Raw genomic sequence first — 19,661 nt, 5'->3', positions numbered from 1 at the left:
ATAAAGAGATGAGAACAGAGATAATATTTTTAAAGCTATGAAGTAGATGTTGAAAAGGAGAAACCATATCACTTTTCAGCAACTTTTCTAGAAAACCTAAGCAGGAGTTGAAAGTCTCCTTTCTGAAAGGCAGTATAGTTATGTGTTCCTGTATTTTTTCCAACAAAGTCACAAAAGTCCAAAGAAAGACAAGCATCTGTGCATCACTGTTCATGACTGGGGGAAAGCCTAAGGCAAATTAGAAATTCTGATATTTGCCAACAGGTTGCTATAAAAATACCATTCTACTAGAAGAGATCAATAGGACTTACGCTTCTTGTGTATAGCTCATACTATACCACAGAACCAAGCAGTACACACCTGTTTCAGTAATGTATTTTCCCAAAGAATTCAAGTGCCAAACGAAACATGAAATGGGAGCTTTTCAGGAGCAGTTTTGTCCTTTCCTATCCAAAGATGTTATGTCTGTTCTGAAGCAATGAAGGGATTTATGTAGCCTGACTCTAAAACCGCAGAAGTCAAGAGAGAGCCCAGTGATAATTTCGCACAGAGATGTGATTTATCATTGATTTTACATCACCATTACCAAAGCCACAGATGACTGAAGAATAATGTTATCCACACACTTCTTTATATTGTCCCTCTGCCAAGTTGTAGCTAAGGTCTGGGTCTGCATAGTTCAATTTCACAGCAAATGCTGTCCTTACAGTGCTTCAGTATGGTAGGGCATGTTTGCTTACTTTCACTGGTCTGTGTATGACCATGTCTTTTTACCACTACATTAGCAAAAACACCAGTGCCACGTTGCAGGAAGGAGTTTTACTTCAAGGCAAAAAAGAAGAGACCTGTTGCTGCTTGAGACAGAAACTCTTACTAATCACTAGTAGCATTTATCTAAGGGTGGAAAGCGTTTGTAAGCTGTGTAAACTTTTTTAATGTGCATTTAATGTGCATAGAAATTGCTAAATGACACCGCTTTATACTTCTTAAGTGCCTTTAATGGCCTTATAGATCTATTCTTTTAATTAAATAATTTAATTAAAATTGCGCAAGTGACAAAAGAGCTTTCCCATATTACAAAGAATTCCAGTTTTTGAGCTCAACAGTGGTCTCTCACAGATAAGGTACTGTTATCACCAAAGGCTAACCAATAAAGGGGTAACAAAACTGAGAAATGTCCTGTACCTGATAAAAGTCACAAACATCAGCGTAGTCAAAGGCTGCACTCTACCTGCTATTTCTTTAGGAGTGGATTACTCAAGTTTCCCCTTAACCAGTTTCTCTGAATAATAATAATAAAATAAAAAACACTTAGACAACTACCAGGAAATCTGACAGCTTCTTGGTTTTGTCAATGCTACAGTATTCCAGTAGTGATTTCAGCAAGGGCTATGGATTTTTCTGTTAACTGCTCTGTTTCAGCCTTTAAGGAGGAATGCTTTCCTACGGGCAGGTGCAGATGGTGGTGGGAGCTGCTTTTTTGGGGAAAATTGCACAAATAATAAGCTGGAGTTCACTGTATGACATTTTCTGCAGCTTCAGTGATTATGTTGGTGAACAAAACTTTATCCTATTCACTAGTATTGTGGAAGATGTCCACATAAATCAGTGAATCAATCCATAAGGAAATTCAGTCCCTCTTCCTTGTACTCTTACAGATGTGCATACAATCTGTATGAATTTAATGCTGCACTCAGGATAATGAAGTAAGACATTAGGGATCTGTAATGCTATAATGTGATGGAAAGTACAGCGATAATAGCAGGGTGGCGAAGTCTTCAGCTGCAGCAAATGAAGACAAGCTGAAATACAGCAGCTGTGGACACAGAAACAAAAGAAAAAAGCTGCTCACCCTTGAAAGGCCTCAGGATCTCTGGAAGGAAGGACAGGCTGGAGAAGTGGGCCCATGAAAACCTAATGAGGTTCAATAAGGCCAAGTGCAAGGTGCTGCAGTTGGGCTGGGGCAATCCCAGGTATTTATACAAAGTGAGGGATGATCTCCTTGAGAGCAGCCCTGTGGAGAAGGACTTGGGGGTCCTGGTAGATGAGAAGCTGGACATGAGCCAGCAGTGGGTGCTTCCAGCCTGGAAGGCCAACTGTGTTCTGGGCTGCGATTAAAAAAGGTGTGGCCAGCAGGGAGAGGGAGGAGATTGTGCCCCTCTACTCAGCTCTTGTGAGGCCCCATCTGGAGTACTGTGTCCAGGCCTGGGGCCACCAGTACAGGAAGGATTCGGAGCTCTTGGAGCGGGTCCAGAGGAGGACCACTAAGATTATCAGAGGGCTGGAGCAGCTCCCTCCTATGAGGAAAGGTTGAGGGAACTAGGCTTGTTTAGTTTGGAGAAGGCTCCAGAGAGACCTCATTGTGGCCTTCCAGTACTTGAAGGGAGCATATGAACATGAAGGGGAACAGCTGTTTATGAGGGTGGATAGTGACAGGACAAGGGGGAATGGTTTTAAACTGGGACAGAGGAGGTTTAAGTTGGATATTTGGAAGAAGTTTTTCACCCAGAGGGTGGTGACACACTGGAACAGGTTGCCCAAGAAGGTTGTGGGTGCCCCATCCATGGAGGCATTCAAGGCCAGGCTGATGTGGCTCTGGGCAGCCTGGTCTGGTGGTTGGCGACCCTGCACATAGCAGGGGGGTTGAAACTTGATGATTATTATGGTCCTTTTCAACCCAGGCCATCCTATGATTCTATGATATGATCTCCAGTGAAATACCTGTGCCTCCACTGCCACCACTTAAATGAGGTGTGGGAAGGGGTGGATCCTGGCTCCACCCCTTCTGGCCACTCAGGTGAATTACATTGCATACACCTAAGCTCCCCTGGGTTGGCCCTGCCTTCCCACCAGGTGCTCAATCCCTGGTTCAGGCCATGACTTAGCATTTTTGGTACTCTCCACCCCTTCACAGCATGAACCAATCACTGAGCAGGTTGAAGATAATTAAGTCCTTTCTATTACTGTGATCCAGTATACTGCAACACTTTGTGCAATTTGCCCAGCGTGGAAATCTCAGGCCCGTTAATTACCACAGTTTCAGCTCCCATATCCCATCATCTGAACAGCCAGGCTAGTATGCTCTCTCTGGGTCTTTGTTTAAATCACTGTAACAGATCCATGAGTTTGGCAGCACCATGAGTATTGGCACGCCATTACATGCAGTGCGACGTGAGCAGGTGGCCACACTTTGGGTGACAACCCTGCTGGTCTATCCTGGATTTTCTTTGTCTTTTGAGTTACTTTTGCTCTTATTTCTAGAGGATCTGAGGTTCCCAGATCCTCTAGCTGGGTTTTAGTCTGCTTGGCTTTTTTTTTTTTATTTTTTTGTTCTTAGATTCAACTAGGATCCAAGGATCCTGTTGATATATTTTCCCTTTGTAATGATGTGGGTCTTAATTTCAGAGGGGAAGTTCTTAATGAAAGAGAGGCAGATTGCCCCATCAAAGATGTACTTTTATTTTCCAGATTATCTAATGTGGGCTTTTAAGAGCTTGTTTTCATCTCTGAATTCTTCCTCAGATGAATGATGTGCATTAATAGTAGAAGCAGCTATGCTATGCAGGTGCTGCTACTACCCTTTCCTCGGTTATCAAAAAATGTCCTAATTTATTCAGCAAGTCAACCATTTTTGAAGGAGATTTCATAATGGGATCATTGTCCCTTATGGATCCCCATTCTTCAATAGCCAATGAAGCACTCAGCCATGGGAAACCCAGGAATCCCAGAGTTTCCCCCCAAGAATTCCTCTTTCGGTGTATCAGTGGTCCCAGTGACCACCTAGCACACCATTTTTTTTTCAGATAATCCATCCTAAATAAGCATCTGCCTGGCACATGTAGCTTAATGCTGTAACATGATGGAAAGTGCGGTGATAATAGCAGCATAGCAAAGTCTTCAGCTGCAACAAATAAGAACAAGCCCAAATACAGCAACTGTGGACACAGAAACAAAGAAAGAAAAGCTGCTTACCTTTTGAAAGCCTCTGGTAAGCAGAGATTTCCACCAGGGTACTCTCATCTCCACTGCTAACGCTTAAATGAGAGCTGGGAGGGGGTGGATCCTGGCTCCACCCCTTCCAGTCACTCAGGTACATTGCATACACCTGAGCTCCCATGGGTCGACCCTGCCTTCTCACCAGGTGCTCAATCACTGGTTCAGGCCATGACTTAGCATTTCCACCACAGGATCTCTTAGACCTTTTGGAACGAGAAAGTCTGCTTAAGGTGGCCAGCAATTTGCAGTCCTGTGTTGGAAGCAGTTGTATGAGGCCTTGCACTTGGCTTTGTTAAACCTCATGAAGTTCTCCTGGGCCCACTGTCTAGGTCTCGCTGAATCTGTCTAGAATTCGTGTTTATTTAGGAAAAAGAGCAAGCTCAAGAAGAAAAATGTATCTTAACTGAGGTGTTAAGAGGCTTAAGGATTAAATAAACTCAAGATCAGAGGATAGACTGTGGCCAAAATAAACAAATCTGTTTAGTCAGGTATAAGGAGATCAGAAGAAGTGAGAGGAATTAGAAGACAGCAACGATGAAGGTGACTCACAGAGGATATTCAAGATACGGAGGTCACAGACAAGAGTTTCTAAACCACAGACTAGAATTGTTAAATCAGAAACAGATGACATGCAGAAAAACAGGCCATGATGGCCAGATGGTAAAATACTGTGAAGAACTGTCTGAAGATAAAGAAGCAAATATCTGTTAAATAATTCTGCTTCAACAGGTGACAGAAAGCCATGACATGAAAAGCTGAAAGAAAATTTACAGTCAAAAAGTTAAGATTAGAAAAGCTCTAGGTGCTAGGCAAAGTGCTAATAGATTTTCCCAGGTTGAAAGTCAGTATTAGGGATCATTCGTTCCAAGAATGTATATGGAAGAGCTTGTCTTAATACTCATTCCCATACCAACCAAAATAATGGGAAGGCTTGTAAAAACAGCGTAACATTTTCTATTATTCCACGAAATCCAAATCAACACTGGCAGCTTTTAGAGGAGGTCTTCAGAGAGGTCACTGCTGCCCAAAATGTGTTGTTTTTTTCCAAATGAATACCTTGATACATGCTGACTGGACTGGCCCAGAGAGAATTTCTAACATTTCATAGCAATTTATGGTATTTGCCCATCTCTGCACAACCAGTGGATTGTCCACTATCAGCTACAAAATGCAAAGTTACATTTGCTTCCATCATAATGAAAATAATTGTCATACTAATCTAAAGGCTGCATCTGTCAAAAACGAACTTCTGCTCCTGTTGCTTGTTATCTTGTTTATCACATTTTTTCAAACTGTGCCAGACATCAATTTTCCAGCAAACTTTGTTTTTTTGTACTTGATTCTTCCTTCCTCATTACCACTAAAATGGTCACTAATTGGTATGTGAAGCTCCCTGAAGGGATTTGGGCGATTAAAACTAAAATATAGATCCTGAAAATTTCCCCCATGGCTTCTACCTCAGTTTGGTTAAGTTCTTAAGAGAGTGTGTTTCTAACTTTTAAAAATCCCTAAACGCCTAAATTCTTGTTGCTGAACACAGGCAGACAGGCACTGGGCACACAGCTGTTAGAAACAGCCTCCAAGAACATGTGGGGCAGAAAAGTGCTGACAAAACCTCTGGGAAAGGACATAAGGAGAGGAGAGAGGTTCTTTTACGTTTTGCCTGGAATTCATATAACTGAGTTTAACGTTCTTTTACAGTGTCAGAGAATGCAAGTCTGCCTTCTCTGTCTTGCAGATGAGCTCTACACTGGAGGTGTTGTGGCTTTTTGCTGTTCCCTCCTTACTCGGTGACACACAGCTGTGACAGCTGTTCCAAAGAGCGCTGAGTCACATTGCCATGGGAAGAGGCTGAGGCCGGGGTCATCTCCAAGAGGCGGGTGGTCCAGGCACCGAGGAAAGGAGTTGCTACAGACATCCAAGATAATTATCTGACTTGTGAGTCAACCCAAAGATACCAGGATTAACAGACTTAAAAGCAAAAGACTTAGCTAGACAAAGAGTGTGTATAATCCAGTGTATATATAAGCTGCTCTTATGCTGCTCAGCTATTAAGCCAAAGTGCTTGGAGGGTGAAGTAGCTCAGTCTCCAAAACCAGGCATTCCTCAGCGCTTTAACTTTGCTGATCTACAAGCAAAGTTGGAGGAAGTCGCTGTTTTTGATAGTTCTGAGAGATGAGTTAGAAAGGATGGTAATTACGTGCTTTTGAAAACTTCACTGACCATTTTGATCTCATTTTTAACTTCAGCAAAACAGAATTTCAGTGAAACACTGAGTAAAGGCCTTGCTCCCCCCCTCTCCCCCCACAGTTATAAAGCAGAGGGACACAAGTGAGGGAAGTATACCCAGTAAGCAGTGGGGTGATGTGAAGTGTCTATGCAGCGATAAATAATTAAGAAATAACATGTCAGTGTGTGATACCAGGCCAAACTGTGGTGTCCCCTGATAACCTTTAGTGTTGGATCATGGCTTCACACAAGCAATATCCAACCATTAAAAACACATTGTCAGATAGTGTATCTTTTTAACTAACTGTTTCTTAACCCACCTGCTAAGAAATATCTACAGGTTCAACTTCTTGGTAATAAAGCAGTGTGTTAAATGATTTAGGTGATTCCAACCTATGGTTTGAAAATAAATCTGTAATTTATACACTGTTTTCTTCTTCTAAGGCTGGGGATGGAAAAAAACTGTTACCTTATCAAAATGAGGAATGAAATGTCAGTAAAGTGCATACTTGATGGCTGTTTTTCCTCAGATAAGTATTATTTGGATTGAAATTATTTCCCAAGCTAAAGGATTACTTAGTTTTTCAACTGCCCATATGCATAACTTCCTTAATCAGGGCCATTTTGCAGGTATTTGTGTCACTATACAGGGACATATAGGATGGGTCTTGAGAATTTTCTGATGGTACCTCTGAGAACTTGCTTTTTCTTCAATTAATCCACACTGCTGCCCTCCCTTTGGTAAGGAATACCACCACAATGACTGAGCCTATACCATTTTATTATCCCCTACAAAATTATATCTGCAAGAAGACATTGTGTGTTACTAAAAGCCTGGGAATTGGGATTTTCATTATGCTACATCAAATGCTAATGAATTTTTCTAACTCTTGGCACAAAACAAGAAGAAAATCCTAAAGTCAGCATATCTGATTTGTAGCAACCCCAAGGTGTACCTAATATTAGCACAATATCATGGTTCAAGCAGGGCGGGGAGAAAATAAATTCATAGCTGAAAATATTTAGGGGGGGAAAATTTCATGTTTAACATACCACCCACAATGAAGCCAGAAGCCATGTTTGCTATTGTTAAATATAAGGAAACAAAACAAATCCAAACAATACACACTCACCCTTTTTAGCACTCTAGAGCAGAGCCAGCGGATAATTTTATGCTGTTATGCTCTGAGTGAGTGAAATCATGCTAGCAAGCTCATTTATCTGAGTGTTGGTGACACCTTACAGATATTCCCCAGGGCACTGGCAGGTCACAGATTTGCTAAGATTGAGTTTAGCTGCTTTCCTGCAAAACTGTGATTCCTGATAGTCTGAAGAAAAATTAGTTTTGCTGATCTTTCTGCTGGTCACTTGTATGTCCTCATACCTGAGTGACCATGCAGAAAGTGGTCTTGTGATAACTCATAAAACCTACGTCTCCTTCTAAGGAGGAGAAGCACAGAGAGAAGAGAAGCTGGAAGCAGGTGAGGCCATTGCAGGGAGCCAAACAGGTGAAAAAATAGAAGAATGAGAGGAGCAGAATAAGTAGGAAGAGAAAAGACAGAGGAAGAGAATTAGTGAAGAACATGTTGTTCTAGTGATAAACTGTGTGTTGCTTTCCTCTAATTTCTGTTCTTTGGAAGGATAATTGTATTTTTCAGATGAAGTTGTGATTACACAGTACCTCCTGAAGCCCATCTGTGGTCCCAGACTATTTCTAAGAAACTGTTAAAAAAAAAAAAACCCGAGCAGCCATACAGTAGTACTTATCAACAGGGAAAAGGATCGGTGATGGCATTTCTGTTATGAAATACACATGGAGCCTTTAGCACAGCATCTGATGGCTGTGCTACTAATGGCAGCTGTGAGTGAGCTCTGGCAGATGCAGGCCTGGGGAGGCTAAGGAAAAACTGGGAGGCTGCTGTCAGCTCAGCACTTGGTGCAGGCGTTTTCATACATAGCTGTATTTATACCTTCCTGCAGTATGCTTTGATGCATGCTTGCAGCATGTGCGTAAGATTTGTGTTTCCTGTACGACATAAGCTTTCTAGCACAAATTTCAAATCATGGCTCTTCAACTCTCTGGGGCTGCTCCCATGCTTCAGCCTAAGCTGGCAGGGCTGGAAGCCTAGTGGTGCGACAATAACAAAAGGACCCCTGAAGGGCTGGGGAGGCCAGGCTCCAACTCACAGCAAAGGGCACCACATTGCTGCACAGAAATTGAGCTAATTCTGTAATTTTCCCAGCACAGCACATGCCTTCTGCCCTCCCCCATCCCCGGAAAATTTAAAAAAGTAAAAGAAAAAAAAAAAGAGAAAGCAATAGCAAAACATGTCTCTTACTGTGCTTGGGAAGTGCCAAGCAGCTTGCGGAGGCTGCTGCAGAGAAACTAGCAAATGACAGTGATGTGAAGTTAATGAGGATCAGGACACTTGGCGGTGGAGGTTTCTGGGCTGCAGGAAGAGGGGGGCTCTCAGGAGGTCCCGATAAGCATTAGCAGTTTTGGATGCTCAGCCAAAACTTTTGTGGTTTGCCTGTTAGTACTGAATCTCTTTTTTGTTCAGCCGTTACTTTATACTGTGCGGTCTGGCCAGCAGTTGTACAACAGCATTTAAAATATACAACATGCTGTGAGACAGAATGCAGCTACCTTGTCAAAGATGCCAGCATTAAATTACAAAGAGGCTAGTATACTCCATATTATAGGATGTGGCCATTTTGCCTGTAATAGTCCAGATAGCCAACGTCTGTTATCGTTGAGTTTAGGATGCAACTGCTGCCTTGAACACTGCACTCCAGCTTGACTAAATGTGTGAATAGCTATTAATGAATTTCTTTCCAAATATATGGATAATTAGGTCCAAAATTATGTTGAGACTTTTTACTCTTCAATGCCTGTCTATTGGAGGCATGATAAGCTTGTTTGCTAGCTGCAGTGTCTTGAAGCTAGAAAATACAATGGGTGTAATTCCCAACCGTACCAATTTTTGCCCATGAATGTAAATTTTTGCATGAAATCAGATCAAATTATTGGAACAAGATTCTTAATACAGCTCTCATTTTCACAAATGGTTTTCCCACCTACTGTAAACCACTTTACAAAATAGCAGTTGTAGGTAATTTATTTTAGGAATGTCATTGTTATTACCAAGAAATACAGTATCTTTTTCTTACTGGATATGCATCAAAATACACATTCATAGGATCTTGTGTAAGAGACAGACTGAAACATAGAATCAGTTCTGGGTCTCAGATCTCTCTTCTGTTTCATAACCTAAGAGTGTTATATTTTTAATATAGAAACATTTCATCTTGTGTGTTTGTCCTCCAGATTCCTTTAAAATAAATTCAAGTTACTGAATTGTTTAAAGCAACCCTTTTCCAGCTTGCTCTGAAAAAAAAAACCTAGTCCCACTCCCTAAGCCTGGCATGGGCAAAGATGAGGAGCAAGGAGGGAAGGGCCAGGGGGTGGATGGAGGATGAGGAAGTATAATAGAAGAGAGGTAGTAGATGCTCCTCTTTGGGTCCATAAGAAGCCAGCAGCATGGCCTGAGAGATGTAGTAAGAGAAGATGCTGGAAATCATTCCTTGGAACAAAATGGAAAGAAAAACATTTGTATAATGTCTCCACAGTTCACACTGCATGGTTGTGCAAAGGTTGGTTGTACAGTTAATGCAGCAGAGATGGAGATAATGCTTTTTGAAGTGAAATAGGGAGAAGATCTACTTTAAATGTGGAGTTTTACTTCCTATTTTTTTTTCAATTTTATGAAATTGATTTCTTCCTGAACATTATTGGCTTTGAGAGAACATACATAGAGCAGAGCATTTGAACAACAGCACTGCTGTGACACTTCATAATCCTTTGTGCTTTGCAGTGGGTCCTTCTTTTTCTAAGTACTTAACCCTGTATTAGTGAAAATAAATTCCATATTCTTAAAGGAAGTGGAACTAAAAATGCAGCTACCCTAGAAGCTGTGTAAGAATAGCAGATGAATTCTTTTTAAGATTTTCTAAGAGAAAACAAAGACACTAGATTAGCTTTGAACCTGGGAGTTTCCCACACCACAAATCAAGTGCATTGTCAGAAGAAGCACAGGTGTACACCACATGTATGGGTTAAAATGTGGTTCAGAGTGGTATGATGACAGTTGTGTTCGTATCATATATATCCCAAAGAGTACTTACTCATCTGTTATGAATTCAGGTAGGATAGAGATAGGGGAATTTCACTCTGAGATACAACATTGTAAACACAGCTTTGCTCTGTTGGTCGCGATGAAACTATTCATATGTGAATTTGTCCCAGAGGTGCTTTTACCTTTTAATAATAGCTATGTAGACACCAATACTTAAATACTTATGTATCTATCTCTTCTACTTCAAGAAAAATTGGATGGAAAATGATTATCTTGAGACTTTGCTATGGTCTGATAAGAGCAAAGAGGCATTCTCTGCAGAAGCAGATTTGATAAGTATTGTGGTATGGATAGGAAAGGGCTGAAAAACCCTTGGAGATTTCACAGCTTTGTAAATGACACAGTGCAGCATAAATGGAGGAGATGGGTTAAAACAGACCAAGAGTATGGAGAACAAAACCAACATAAAAGATGACATTGCCAAATTAAAAGCGACTTTGCATTGGAAATGTAGAGAAGGTTGCCTTTCACACCTGATACCACAATAGGCCTTTCAGCCAATTTTTCCTATGTAGCACAGAAGCCAAAAGAGGTGCATGCTTTTGATAATTATAAATTGAGTTCTTCAGCTGATTCCCCCCCCCCCCCCCCCCCAAAAAAAAAGCAGCTTGGGTTCTGTGGCATGAGTTATCAGGGTCTGCATAAAGTTTGGCGCACAATACAGTTTAATGACTGAAGTCTTTTGGGGATGAAGGACATTGAATCCCTTCAAAGAAAGCTCTGGTGCCTGCATTTATGAGATCTACCACTTTGCATCCAGAAAAGAAAGGGGGAAAATTTAAAAAAGGAGATGTGTCATGGAAACTCCATAAATGAATCGCTTTGTTTTTATTGATAGCATGCACTAGAAGCCCTGAGTCAGCTTAAGGCCAGTGTCCTAGACACTGTAATCCACACACAAGAAAGAAGATGATTGCTGTCATCTGGCCTGTACTGACCAAAGAAAGATTTGCCAAGTTACTCTACCATAAAAATGCATTTGCTGGCCAGGTTGAAACTGGAAGTAGATTTGATCAAGAACTGATCACAGATTTCACATCAGCTGTGGCTAGTCCAAGAAGTAATACCAAAAAAAAAAGCAAAAAAGTGACCATTCTGCTTAAAACATATTTGGCAATTAAAAATGCATGAAATTTGTGAAAGGGTTGGCAATAAATGGTGTGAATTTTGCTAAAAATCTGATCAATACTTATACAATTCAGATATCCCATGAAGCAAGAAGCTGGCAGTCAGACAAGCGTCACTTCTACATAGTACTATTGCAACAGGAAAAGGAAAATAGTTTCTACATCCTGAATCAGTTATTTAAGCCCTCTCCTACCCTCCTTGAGAGTATGACAGAATTGATCAGCCAAGCTGAACAACACTGGCATTGCAAACATTTATTCAAACCATCTGGTACAGAGTCAAATCCAAGTAACAAAAGCTTTTATTTTCCCACAAAGGCTGAAGGTTACATAAATGTTACCCACATACTTGTGGCATCCCAACATGTTATTCTCACGTGCTGTAGAGAGATTGACAATTCCCAGACCAGAATAAGACAGCCAGCCACGAATATTCCTGCAACGCAATTGCTTACTAATACCTCTAAATGTACATTTTAGACCCCTTGAAGAGCATTAAGTTCCATTTGCTTCTTATTGCAGAGATAATATACATGGTCCAACATGACAGACAACATCACCAGTGGTTAAATGTGAGGGTAGGAGAGGTATTTAAAAAAAAAAAAAAGAAAAACTTATCTGGAATGACCACTTACTTGAACTTTCTTATGGCTTTATTTCAGTCAGCTGCTCATAAATTAGGTAGGCAACCTGAACTCATGAAAGTAAATACATATATGATGTTTCACCAGTGTATAGCCAATCTCACTTGCTGTTTTTTCATATATTCAGATGTCTACATGAAAATTGTTACCCTTGTCATAACTACATACATCCTCTGAATGATTTTTAATACTTAAAGTTTTCTTTTTCTATCACCCTTTACAAAGTATTTAAGTACAGCCCTTCTGAAAGTTTAATGCTGTGGAATATCCTGTTCAAAAAAAAAGCATTTTTTTTCATAGCTTCCATTTCAGAACCTGTCGCACCTTATTTACAGCCATACAATTAATAATTTAAATGAAGCAGCTTCAGGCTTTTAGAGCACAAAAATAAACTGAGATCTGATAAGTAGCACATTTGTTTACCTTCTACTAGGTAAACAGGCCTAAACAGGCCTTAACAGGCCAGCTCCTCTGGTAGCTGCTGTTCATGATGGGCCCACATCTCACAGTCACAAAACTGTTAAGGAAATTTTATATTTGAACATTCAGGAAAATCTAGTCAGAGTTGTTGTTTTCTTGAAGGACAACATTAATGGAAAAGAAAAATGAAAACAGAAGGGCAAGGGAATTTACATATTTTTTGGTGGGGAAAGAAGACACAATAAGCTCTGATTTTTTCCACATGATATTGAAGTATTTAACATGAAAATGAAAGATGTGTTTCTCTAATCATGAAAATGGAAGTATGAAGCACAGATATTTTAATCAAAGTGAATTTTCCATTGCTTCTTGACATGCACAGGGATTTTCTCTGAATGAAGAGCATCAAACAAAACGTTATTCAGGAACTTTGATGGGAAAAGGATTTTATCTCTGAGAACAGGTCAGCTCACCAGGCTATGGGGAACTGCATTCCCAAGCTCCAGGGGTACATAATAGATGTAACATATCCCACTGTTTTTTGTCAAGTTAAAAAAATAAAATCTAAAATACAATTCTTTAGGAAAGGAAAATTACCTGATGGTAGTAACAGAGAAAAATGGGAAAGTCATGATTACATAGTGAAAACTTTCCAACATTCCTTTAGATCTCTTCCTTTTAAAGAAGATCTTTGGCCAAATACAAGAGCCTTATATGAAAGCCTGTTTTTGAGCTGCTGGCTGTGGAAATTTCCAACTTCAAAGATCAGGCCAAGACCAAATCTTGCGACGTTCAGATAAAGCAAGATCTGTTTCTTTTGGAAAAGCTATTAATGTCTCAATGACATGACTGTATTGACTATTATTTCTTAGAAAACAACTTAGGAGGTCCCAAAGCCTGATACTCAGAATGAGCAAGCGTGTCTCAAAAATCACTGTATACCTGCCCTGTTTATGCATTTCTGTTCCTAGGCATAGGTCTCACGACAGGAAGCATGGTTAATAACTTGATTTCATGAAGCCCACATCTTTCTAGGACAGGTAAAGCCTGGTAAGGAAAAATGAGACTAGCTTTACTTTTATAACAAGCTCATCTCAGTATAAATACTTCTCTCCAAGTTGTAATTATTTAGTTAGCAGAAAAAAAAGACCTAATTTATCCTTGTCTGACCGGTTCCCCATCAGCTAGGAAAAGAATCTGTCAAATAGAAAGCCAAATTCCAAGGCACAGCAGAAGAAAGCAATGGGAATGTTCACCATGAGATCAAATGAGGACTTGAGAGTTTGATTTCTATAGCAAGAATTGTGTAGAGTTACCAGATGTTTATGGCTTTGAAGAAAAACTGGTCCAGAGAATGAGTGCCTCAGAAGAGAACACACTGAGTACTAAGTGCTGTGCATGAGACATTTCAAATCTTCAATTTCTGATCTACATAGTAAAGGACAAGATTATCCTTTGGTCACATAACTCAGAAGTATCTTAATGGCATAGTTTCAGACTGCCACAACACTGAAAAGAAAAAGATGAAAGCCCTTCCTACTACAGTTATATGATATCTTGATTAAAGTATTACTGTTCATGACCATGTTTCAGCTGACCCTTCAAAGCAGCTCCACGGTCCTACAGCATACATTTTGTAAAGACTGATCAGTCAGTGAAATTCTTATTTAAGATACTCTAAGTAAATAGGTTCAAATGAAAGAGAGAGGCATTGATTATTGCTTTCATAAATAAAAGCATTACTGCCATAAAATAAGAAGGATTAAGAGTTTTGTGGGGTTGGCATAAGAACGGTAATGAAAAAAGTGTTTAAAAAACAAAAATCAACCTTGTTTGAGTTAACAGAAATCATTTTGCCTGAAGTTGTAGGCAGAAAACTAATAACTTTATACTGTTATTGCTGATTGTTTTTATTCTCATTTGCTATGTAAATTGAAGGTAGAGATCCCATATTTCCTTGGTATCTGAGCTCTGAAGTAGAGACACTCTCCTTTCTGGGTGGAGAATTCAGAGACAACATTGCAGAACTTACTGGAGGATGCAATTTTTTCCACAATATTTGACTTTTATGTTTGGTGTTTGATAACATCAGTTAATTACAAAGGAATCTTCTATCATTTCTCCATCAAATTGGCCCTAGATTATGCTGTTATGCAAGAAGAGAACATTTCTTAGTCTAAAATTAGAAAGAAAACTAGTAATCAGCAAGAACCTTTGATTTACCTTTGAAGAATGAACACTTAGGCTTAAACAAAACTACTACATAGACTTGTGTTTAAGCTCCATAAAATGTAGCAGCTCTAAGCGTGTTTATTAATAATCATGCTGTTGAAATAGAGTTAAGCATATTGATTAATCAGGCCCTTGAGATACACCCTCAAAACAGACTTGAAGAGATATATTCTTCTCCTAGCAATTCCAAGTGTACTGATACACAGCTTACAGGGAGACCAATCTTGATGAATTATGTGGAGGCATATGGCTGGAAAGCTTATACCCCAGTTTACCAGGAGGAGCAAGTGCAAGGGCATGAGAAGCTTGTGTTGAACAGGGTAAGGCTTGTTGAGCTTTCAATCTGATTTTAACACTTTCACTAACCAGACTATGCAGTTAATATTTCAAAATATTTTGTTGCCTCTTTGCTCTGTTCCCAGGCAGCTTGGTTTGAAATGAAGCTGAAGTGCTGGGAGCTCCCAGTGCTGTTGGTTTTGTTGGGATCTGTAGTCATTTGGCACCTTGCAGCCAGTCATGTCAGCCTCAGATCACTTACAGAACTCTAGACTTTGCCTTCCACCTGACTCTGAGCACTGCTTCTGCTACCAGAAAGAACCTCTTTTGGTTCAAAGATTTAAACACATGTTGCAGTCCTCAAAATAGTCCTAATACATGATCCAGCTGGAGCACTATTAATTATTGCCACTATATTTCTGTTACTTTGTTAGAGCCGGTATTCCCCATTATTTATTTGTTAATGTATATAGGAGTGCACTATGCTACACTGCTTCCAGGGGCAGTTCCTTTCCTATAACACCCTCGTAAGTAATCTGTTATTAGCCGAGAGTCTTTATTCCTTTTCCCATGTGAAAACCCAACAAATCTGGACCTCAGGTTGGTCCATGGGTTTGCAGAAACAAAGATGCTGTGAATGGGGTGGGAGAAGGCGGCAGCAAAAAGGCAGAGTGAATGTTTATTTCACCTTCCTTTTCCGGTGAGATACCATGAATGTAGACTGCATTTTTACACAGCAAATTTGCAAGAGTGTTGTGTAACTCATGTCCAGAATAGTAATTGAAATGTGTAGTGTTTATTACATTCCCATATGTTTGTAATCGAGGTACAACTCTAGTGGATGGGAAAGGAAAAGCTATAATTTGCTGCTTAGCATCATAACTGTTGCACATTCATTTAAATAGCTTTATTTATCTTCTTCCCCATAAGGAACCTTCCATACTGTAAATTTATTGAATAGTTAATGGCTCAAAAGTATGGGGTTCATTACAAAATGAAGTATTTATTGCAGTGTTAATTAAATAAAAGCATTGTAATCTTTCCAAATTGAACAATTATGCTCATTTGAACATTTTAAACAGAAAATCTTTTATATACTAATTGAGTTGCATAATGAAAAGCACGTGTAATGGAAATTTTAATCAAAACAAATACTGAAATAATTTGAACACTTTTTACAATATAAAATGTCTACCTCAGTTTTTATTAGAAATATTATAACAGCCAGATTAGTTTCAGAACTCATGACCTCTGAGTGCGGTATATTATTTCTGAGCTGATAGGCCACCCTCACATACCAGTTGGCTAACCCCTTCAACATCAAAGTTACTGCTTGGCTACTAGCCCCAAACCATGACAGACTGGCTGCAGGCCCAACGCCTGACAGCCTGGCGCTAGGCCTGCAGCCCGAGCTGACAGCCCTTTCTGCAAGGGGCTGATGAATGATTTCTGGCAACTCGTCCCACGTCCTGACTGACTGAGGGGACGGCATTCAATCGGGAGAAATGTGCACAAAGCCTCCGCAGGTCTTTGGGAGGTGGCGCTTTGCCGAATGCCTGGATCCACTGTGTGTTCACACCCAGTTATTTATTTATTTACTCAATATAACCAGGTAACCCCAGACTATTTGCAATAGTCCGATTATACCTCAAATAGCTAAGCCACCTAACATCTAAGTTATACTCAAAACCCAAGCAAACTCAAGCTGGTCTTTTGCATCTCTCTCTTTCCTGTTTTGAGCTCATGAAGGGGTAGCTGGCCTTGGTTTTTCACTTGTGGACAAAAGCGGAATAATGTGTATTCATTAGTGAGTCTGGGTAAAATTCCTGAAAGATGAAACTGCATGCCATGGAGTTGCAGCCCATTTTTTTCTTTTCAGAGGAAAATATGTAGCACAGGATCTTCTCCTGGGAGCTTTCTGTTTGTGGACTGACATTTCTTAATTTCTGTGCCCATTTAACAATTTCATGTTATTAAAATGTGGAAAAAAACCTATTTAGATCATACTCTTTTCTTGATGTAATTGCACTGTAAGGGGAGCGGTCCATTACTTGACATCAAGACTTTGCTGGGATTATCAGGAGATTTAAGGCTAAATCTCCAGAAAAAAACTCATGTAATTAAAAGGTATCAGCAGTAAGCTGACAGTATATTGATGAAAATGCTTTAGAAGCAAATTCCTACTCAATTTATCCTTCAAGTGAACAAGTATTTATTAGGAATATGCAATAGTGATTTATTATAATGACTAGGCATAGGGGTATCTATAATGAAATAGGCCTAATTTCACAGGTGAATAAATGTGATGTTATTAGGTGTCTTAAGGAGCAGCATTATACATCTGCACTGCAGCAAACACTATGGCCATGAAATACACGTACCACAAGGAATTTTGGGGGAACTGAAGGAATATCTAAAATGTAAGATGTGGAGGTGTGGTGAAAGCACCTGTGACAACAGTGTCTTGTCTACTGTACACAAACATAGGTACAGTCTCTATAGAATAAAGCATGTCATTCCTTGACTTAGAATTGGTAACATGAAAGTCTAAAAGCCTTTTTATCCTTTTTTATCCTATCCTAAAAGGTATTTTATCCTGTTACACAGTATGCCTTTATAGCTGTTTGAACCAGTTTGTAGGTTAACATGAGCAGACATTCATATGGTACTAGTAAAGATGAGCGCACTATCAACACCTTATGACACTGACATTTCTAGATTACTGCTAATAGGATATGACAAACCTGAGAAAAGAGCAAACTATAACTTTCTTTTATAATACAAACACCATTCTCATCCCACCTCCCTGAAAATTTGAATGAGTTAAAAGATCAACCTATTGCAGTGAAAACTTGTTCTTATTTTTCCTACATTAACATGGAATTGATATCCTGTTGCTCAAAACACAGCCAGCACAAGCAGGGGGGAAACATTGCTGTAGGCTGCCTGAAATTATCCCATCAGGATCTACTAAGTTGCTGATGAAAGAAACCTATAAATACGCTATAATATGAAGTAAATATACAAAACAATATAGAAGAGAATCAGAAAGCCTTCTACTTTTTGTGCTTTGGGATGATAAATGCAATGACCATGAATAATGTTAAAATATTACCATGTTACCTCAGTAATACTAAATAGCCTTTTCCACCTAAGGTGCTGTGGGAAAGAGTCTTCTTTCCTGAGTTGCAGAGAGCATTTTGATCCCAGGGAGAGGAGACTTCATTTAAAGAAATCAAAATGAAAGTAAAACATCTTCATTAAATCGCTTAGCATAACGTTTTGACTATGTTTCTTAAGATAACTAAATGTCACTTAAGAAACTTAAAAGTGTAGTGCATTTTCTTTGAAAAAATAGAAAAAAAAGAGGAATTCATTTGTAGCCTTATTGTAACTGTGAGAAAGCAAATGAGCTCAAGCGAGCTGATGGAGAAGCCTAACCATGGCTGTGTGCCTACCAGAAGCCTATCTGCCTATTCTACTGTTCCCCTCAGCCTGGGGTGCAGGGAACAGGTTGCACATCAGGGACATTTGTTGGGGCAGAACACAGCAACAGAAAGCTGTATTCTTGTACCATTTACATGAGGTGTGAAGATGAGGATACTGCTTCTGGAATAAGGAACTCCAGTTTGAGCTGCCTCTCTTCCTGCTGTGAGATCAATCCACAACCAATGAGCTTTTGTGCATTCCCCATGCAAAACAACAAAGAAAATATATTCTTTCCATATACAAGAATGAAAATGTTACTGAGTGGTTAATGTTCTAATACTGATATACAAATAACTACTTGAAATGCTGTGACATAATAGAAAACACAGGAATAATAGCAGAGCAGCAAGCAAGGGTATTCTAAAATGCAACAGCAGTAGACACAAAAACAAAAGAAAAAAAAAGTCTGCTTACCTTTAGAAGACTTCAGGTAAGCAAAGATCTCCAGCAAAGTACCCTTGCCTCCACTGCCAACCCTTAAATGAGGTCTGGGAAGGGGTGGATCCTGACTCCATCCCTTCCGGTCACTCAGGTGTATTGAATTGCATTGCATGCACCTGAGCTCCGCTGGGTTGGCCCTGCCCTCCCACCAGGTGCTCAATCACTTGTTCAAGCCGTGACTCAACATTTCTGCTACATCTCTACAAGAAGATGCAGGAGCTACATGTCCACAGCCTGCCCATGAACCCAGTCCCTAATGGCAAATCTTACCAACATAGGTTTTGCTGTTGCTACCGATGCCCTGCTTAGGTCTGTGGATTTGTGCCCAGGATTTACCAGCTCCCTCCTCTCCCTTGAAGTAGAGTGCTGACAGCAGGTCTGAGCTTGCTAGAAATTTTTTTTCCTGGCTTTCTATGGCTATTCACAGGTATAGGTCGTGTTTTATTGGGATTGAAGAGGAAGCCCAGATATTCCATTCCTTGCTATTTACTGACTCCCCAAGATGTGAAGCAAGCAAAAGTCTTCCCTGATAAACTGTTATTTAAATTGTGCCTACACTTGATGGAGAGGTGAGATGCTATGGGGACTTTCAGAATTAAACTAAAGAAATC

This window comes from Gallus gallus, chromosome 12, assembly GCF_016699485.2.
Source record: "Gallus gallus isolate bGalGal1 chromosome 12, bGalGal1.mat.broiler.GRCg7b, whole genome shotgun sequence".
Taxonomy (NCBI): domain Eukaryota; kingdom Metazoa; phylum Chordata; class Aves; order Galliformes; family Phasianidae; genus Gallus; species Gallus gallus.
The sequence above is the reverse complement of the archived record's forward strand: the minus strand, read 5'-3'. Positions refer to the sequence as shown.